The sequence below is a fragment of the Lontra canadensis genome, unplaced genomic scaffold (genome assembly GCF_010015895.1).
Source record: "Lontra canadensis isolate GAN:19392208 unplaced genomic scaffold, GSC_riverotter_1.0 scaffold93, whole genome shotgun sequence".
Taxonomy (NCBI): domain Eukaryota; kingdom Metazoa; phylum Chordata; class Mammalia; order Carnivora; family Mustelidae; genus Lontra; species Lontra canadensis.
In genome coordinates this window covers 1,613,066-1,619,065 of record NW_022631087.1, presented here as the reverse complement: position 1 = coordinate 1,619,065, position 6,000 = coordinate 1,613,066, and the positions used below count along the sequence as shown (strand labels likewise).

Below are 6,000 nucleotides of genomic sequence, written 5' to 3'. Positions count from 1 at the left end.
GCTGCTACACTGTCAGCCAAGTCATGCCGAGGGTAAAGGAAGATCTCACTGTGAGCTTCCCTGAGTGTGAGGGACCCTGTGGAGGCAGAAATGACACCAATGTAAGAGTCTCTGTGAGAACTGAGCCATTTCTCAGTTCTAGGACTTCCAGGAAGACCACATTACCCAGACTCCTTTGCAGTTATACTGGGGCTATGTGACTGGGTTCTGGTCAATGGGATCTGAATAGGAGTGATTTGACGGTGTGAGATGGGTGTTATGATGCCTGATGTTGTGGGTGGAAAGTCAGACTTATGCAATTTTATGCAGGCTCAGCAGGTGGTTCTTTTATCAATGCTTCTCTGGGGGATGTCAGGGTAGGTGGGCTGTGGAAGACAATCTAGTGGAGCAAGATGGACATTTCATGTTAAAAAATAAAGATAATTACAATTAAGAAAAAAGGTGGCCATTTCATGGCAGCTTTATTTTTTTCCAAGGTTTTATTTGTTTGAGAGAGTGATGGAGAGACAGGGAGAGAGAGAGAGCATGAGCAGAGGGGAGAGACAGAGGGAGAAGCAGGCTCCTCACTGAACAGGGAGCCTGACCTGGGGCTTGATCCTAGGACCCTAGCATTGTGACCTGAGCTGAAGGCAGATGTTTAACAGGCTGAGCCACCCAGGTGCCCCTCATGGCAGCTTTCTTAAGAGCATATAAGATACTTAACAGTAAATTATTACAGTAATGGTCCCAGAAGAATTCCTCCTCCTGGTATGGTTCCCTTCCACCCTGATGGCCATGTTACTTTACATGGCCAGTGGGATATCAGCAATCATGATGTAAGTAGGGGATTGCTCTCATGGAACACAGCCTTCCCAGCCATCCCTGTGAACATAATCCATAGCCAAGCCACCAGGTAACTGGAGCTATGTACGTGAGCCCAAGTGAAACTAGCTGAAGAACCACTGGGCCAACCCACAGAATTGTGGCATTAAAACTATTGTTTTAAATCATGGAGCTCTGGGGCAGTAGATAGCCACTATAATGTCTCATTGTGTTTGTTTCCCCAGAACCTACTCTACTACCTGGCATATTTCTGCCCTCCATGTGTTTTTATTGACATAAAGTTTATCTTCCCAACAACACTCTCAGGTAAGTAGTTCTACCGTTTTCTGTTTATTTTTAATAATAAGAGTCACAGAAATTCTTATCCCAACCCCACATGCTAAAGAAACTGATTATTTTATAGATGTAATTGAGGGTTAGGAAGATGAAGAAGCTTGCATCTGGTCACCCCGTAAGACTTCGATCTCCTATGTTATATGCTCCTTTACTTAATAAAGAATTGATAGTCTTTGCTACTTGTTGGGTGTTGACTAAGTGCTGGCAGCTAAGTGCTTTAGTTATACGGTATCACTTTCACCCTTCCAAAACCACATGGACTGGGCACTACTAGCATCTCATTTTAGAAAAGGAGACACTGAGGATCAAGAAGGAAATGAGACTGGCTCCCCAGAACTGGTTAGTGGCAACCCTGAGCTAAACCATGTCTATCTGACTTCTTCCTCTTTTGGTCTTCACGATTTCACTTGATGTGGAGTCGCAGTTCACATGGAGATTAAGTTCCAATGTCAATGCTTGGAACAAAATTCACACACCATGAAAAGTACTCTTGAAAATCTTCCAAGTCTCCTTTGAAGTAAAGTGTATACTACTTTACTTAGTAATAGATATGTTGAACTGTATAATATATTTAAAGGTTGTATCATGTTTAAAAAATGGCTTTCAATGCAAGAATCACACTGTGGCAGAGTCTGGCTGGATGCTCACAAATTCCACAGCTTTTCTTCTGGGACTCACAGAAAGACTCCATTTCCTAGATTTCTGCAGTTAAATTGGACCATGTGACTGAGTTCTGGCCAGTGGAAGATGAACAGGAGTGATCTATGTCATTGCTAGGGTTGGATCTTAAATACTTCTTCTTTTGGTCTCTAGTCTAGGAGTTGGCAAACTATGGCCCAGAGTCAATCTGGCCTTCTGCCTGTTTTTGTAAATAAAGTTTTATTGGAACATAGCCACACTCATTTGTTTACACAGGGCCTCTGGCTGCTTTCATGCTACAACAGCAGACACAAGTAGTTGTGACAGAGACCACATGGCCTGCAAAACCTAAAATATTTACCAAAAGGAAGAATATCCCATGGGGAAAGACAGTCTCTTAAACAAATTTTGTTGGGGAAACTGGTCAGCTACATGCAAAAGAATGAAAATAGGCCACTGTCTTACACCATACACAAAAATAAATTCAAAATGGATTAAACATCTGAATATGAAACCTGAAACCATAAAAACTCTAGAAGAGAACACAGGCAGTAAGTTCTTTAACATTGGCCATAGCAACATTTTTCTAGATATGTCTCCTGAGGCAAGAGAAATAAAGGCAAAAATAAACTATGAGAACTACATCAGAATAAAAATTTCCTGCACGTGAAGGAAACAATCAACAAAACTAAAAGGCAACCTACTGAGTGGGAGATATTTGCAAATGACATCTCCAGGAGAGGGTTAGTACCCAAAATATATAAAGAACTTGTGCAAATCAACACCCAAACCCCAAATAATCCAAATTAAAAAATGAGCAGAAGAAATGAACGGATATTTCTCCAAAGAAGACATCCAGATAGCCAACAGATGCATAAAGATGGTTATGATTACTCATCATCAGGGAACTGCAAATCAAAACTACAATGAGATATCACGGCACACCTGTTAGAATGGCTAAAATCAATGACACAAGAAACAACAAGTGTTAGCAAGGATGTGGAGAAAAAGGAAGCCTTTTGCACTGTAGGCGGGAAGGCAAACTGGTACAGCCACTGTGGAAAACAGTATGGAGATTCCTCAAAAAGTTAAAAATAAAACTACCCTATGATCCAATAATCATGCTACTAGGTATTTACTCCCCAAAAATAAAAACACTGATTCAGAGGGATATATACTGAATTACTCTTTAGCCATAAAAAAGAATGGGATCCTGTCATTTGCAATGACACGCACGGAGCTAGAGAGTATAACGTTAAGTAAAATAAGAGAAAGACCAATACCTCATGATTTCAATCATATGTGGAACTTAACAAAAGAAATGAGCAAGAGAAAAAAGAGAAGAGAGAGAGATGCCAAGAAATAGACACTTTTAAAAAAAGATTTTATTTATTTATTTGACAGAGATCACAAGTAGGCAGAGAGGCAGGCAGAGAGGGAGGAACGGAAGCAGACTCCCTGTTGAGCAGAAAGCCTGATGTGGGGCTCGGACCCAGGACCCTGGGATCATGACCTGAGGCGAGGGCAGAGGTTTTAACCCACTGAGCCACTCAGGCACCCCTAGAAATAGACACTTTATAGAGGACAACTGCTGGTTAACCAGAGGGGAGGTAGGTGGGGGTGCTGGGGGAAACAGGTGACGTGGATTAAAGAGTACACTTGCTATAATGAGCACCTGGTATTGCATGGAAATGTTGAATCATTATGTTGTACACCTGAAACTCATACAACACTGCAAGGTAACTATACTGGAATTAAAAATTCAGAAATTAGAAAGGGAAAAATCTGGGGAAAATAACATTTACCACAAGTTTTCTGACCTCTGCTGTAGTCCTCTCGTGGTCATTGCCATGAGGTAATATCCAGTTCTACCATTAGCAATGAAATCTTAATTCCTTAACTGTTGGGAGTGCTGCTGGAAGGTGGTCCTCATCTGAATTCACTGACTAATAACACAGAGGTTTAATAGCATAGCCATTTGCCCCAACTCAGGACAGCTCTGAGAGAACACCTGGTTCCAGAATTTTCCACTGGGTTCATGGAGACCATTTTGAGGCAGCACCACAATTCACCTTTTCCCTCTGCCCGGTCTTGCATCTTGGCTTCCCTTCCAACAAGTGTTGATCCCAGGAGTCCTCGCTGATAAACATCCTGCATTCTGATCTCAATCTCAGAGCCTGCTTCTGGGGAGTCCAGCCAGCAGCAGCTGTCATCCTTTTCTGGAGTGTTGAATATCGTAGTGTCACGGATGGAAGGTGCTGGATCCTTGCATTACTGCCTAGAGGACCATCATGAAGGGGCACCTCCAGATATGCTTCCCCCTGTGATAGTGGGCAAGCCATCCACCTCTATCGTGTGATGCATCTTAGACTTGGCATTATTCATTACAGCAGCCAGCTCTACTTATTTTGACAAATATATTCAGCAAGGCAAGGTTTTATGGGATGATAGGTCTACGAATACTGAAACCACAGATGACACACACCCTCTCAAAGTCACCTCAGAGCAGCTGCCCTGTGAATGGGATGGAGGAAGGTTAAGTCACTCACATCCATGATACATTGTTCTCTTTTGGTCTCTCTTTCCTCCCTCTCACCAAACACATCAGCAGAATTCTTCGAGGTTAAATGTGGGCACGATGTGATTGCCCCTCTGGCTGTTTGGAGGTCCACCATCAAAGCATCTTTGAACAGCCTGCATTCTGCAATAGTTGAAAAATGAGTAGCGTGTGGATGGCCAAGAGGTGGATAAGTGGGGGATCAAATCAAGCCCAGATGTCAGTCAGTCTCCCCCGACCCAAGCTGGAGGCTGGGATAGAACTCCAAGGAAGAGTTCCCAGTGGGGTTTCCCTGGAGCTGAACACAAACAGCCCCACTGATGACTGCCTACCAGGCATGGCCCCACTGCAGGAGTGTCTGCAGAGGCAGCTGGAGCCCAATGTGGTCTTTCGTCTCCCCTCTCTCTGAAGTCATCCTAGGACACAGGTGTGCATCCCCCACAGCCGGCCGACAGAGAAGATGAATCAGCTTCCCTGAAAGATATGCCCCAGAGCATTCTGTCAGCTGAAACTTGTCTGAAGGAGCGCAGTTCCCTCCTGACCACAGCTAATGAAAATTGTGGCTTGCCTGAGGAGGAATCTGTGCTATTCTTTAAAGGAACAATGCTAACCACAGATGTGCAGCATCTGGCATGTGGTAGGGATTTCCCTGAATGAGAACTATCACTGAACCAGCCAGTTCATGAGATGTCTTTGGGTCCAGGCATGTATTTTCTTACTTTCGGCTCTGGAGTTGGGTTCTCAGAAGTTTGAGTGAAATCCAAAGCCTCTATCACTTAGTATTTTTCATTATATGCTCCCCCTCATTTATCTTCTGTGGGTCTTGATGAACAGGATTGAGATATCCCAAAGCTTATGTCCCTGCTTTGAGGTCTTTGCTCCTGTCATTCTCCATGTCTTCACTGTCCCTCTTTGTTATGACTATCTCATTTGTGAGGACTCTTTCCACCACAATTAAGTGAAGACTGATCGAACTTGCTTGAAGCAAAAACTACATTTATTAAGTGATGTAAGTTAAAATCCAGAACCACTTGATGACTTCAAAGACAGGATTAGCTGCATCCAGGGATCCAAATTTTTCCAGGACCTGGTCTTATTCTGTTTCTTCAGGTCTAGACTCTGTCTTCTTTTACATTGGTTCCAGGTTCAGGTAGGCACTGGATGGGCTCCTGTCTTGTATGTTACCATATTAGCTCCTGCGTGGAAAGAGATTGCATTTTCCCCAGTTAGCTTGGGGATGGGCCTGATTAGACCACTTGAGACACATTCATGTTCACCTATGAACAAATCACTGTAATCAAGGGGATGCCATCCCTATTGCTGTCCAGACCTGTGTCCTTTGCTCACTTCTAAGGGTAGGGAGTTAGGTCTTTCCCCAAAGGACATCAGGATCCTATTATAAGACTTGTGTTGAATGGGTGTAGGATAAGGAAAATCAGTAGACACATGATCCATAACTTGCTTCTCCAGTTCATCCCAGACCACATTCACCTTTCTTGCCCCTACAACACTTTTGCAGTTGAATATGGGATTGTATCCACCTCCTCTACTTCTCCCACTGGGACTAGAGGGCCTTCCTGGTAAGGAAGATGTGGGGTGGGATGTGGGTAGACATGGGGGCTAGAAATCACATTGTACTTTTTTTC

General features: G+C 43.5%; 1 long non-coding RNA gene across 1 annotated transcript in view; it reads left to right on the top strand.

The window, feature by feature from the left end:
- The first annotated feature begins 1,098 nt into the window (after nucleotides 1-1,098).
- Nucleotides 1,099-6,000, top strand: part of LOC116854667 — a 44,068-nt gene continuing 39,166 nt past the window's right edge. The window contains exon 1 of the long non-coding RNA XR_004380201.1: nucleotides 1,099-1,128. This is a non-coding gene — a long non-coding RNA (uncharacterized LOC116854667). The remainder of the gene's footprint in view (nucleotides 1,129-6,000) is intronic.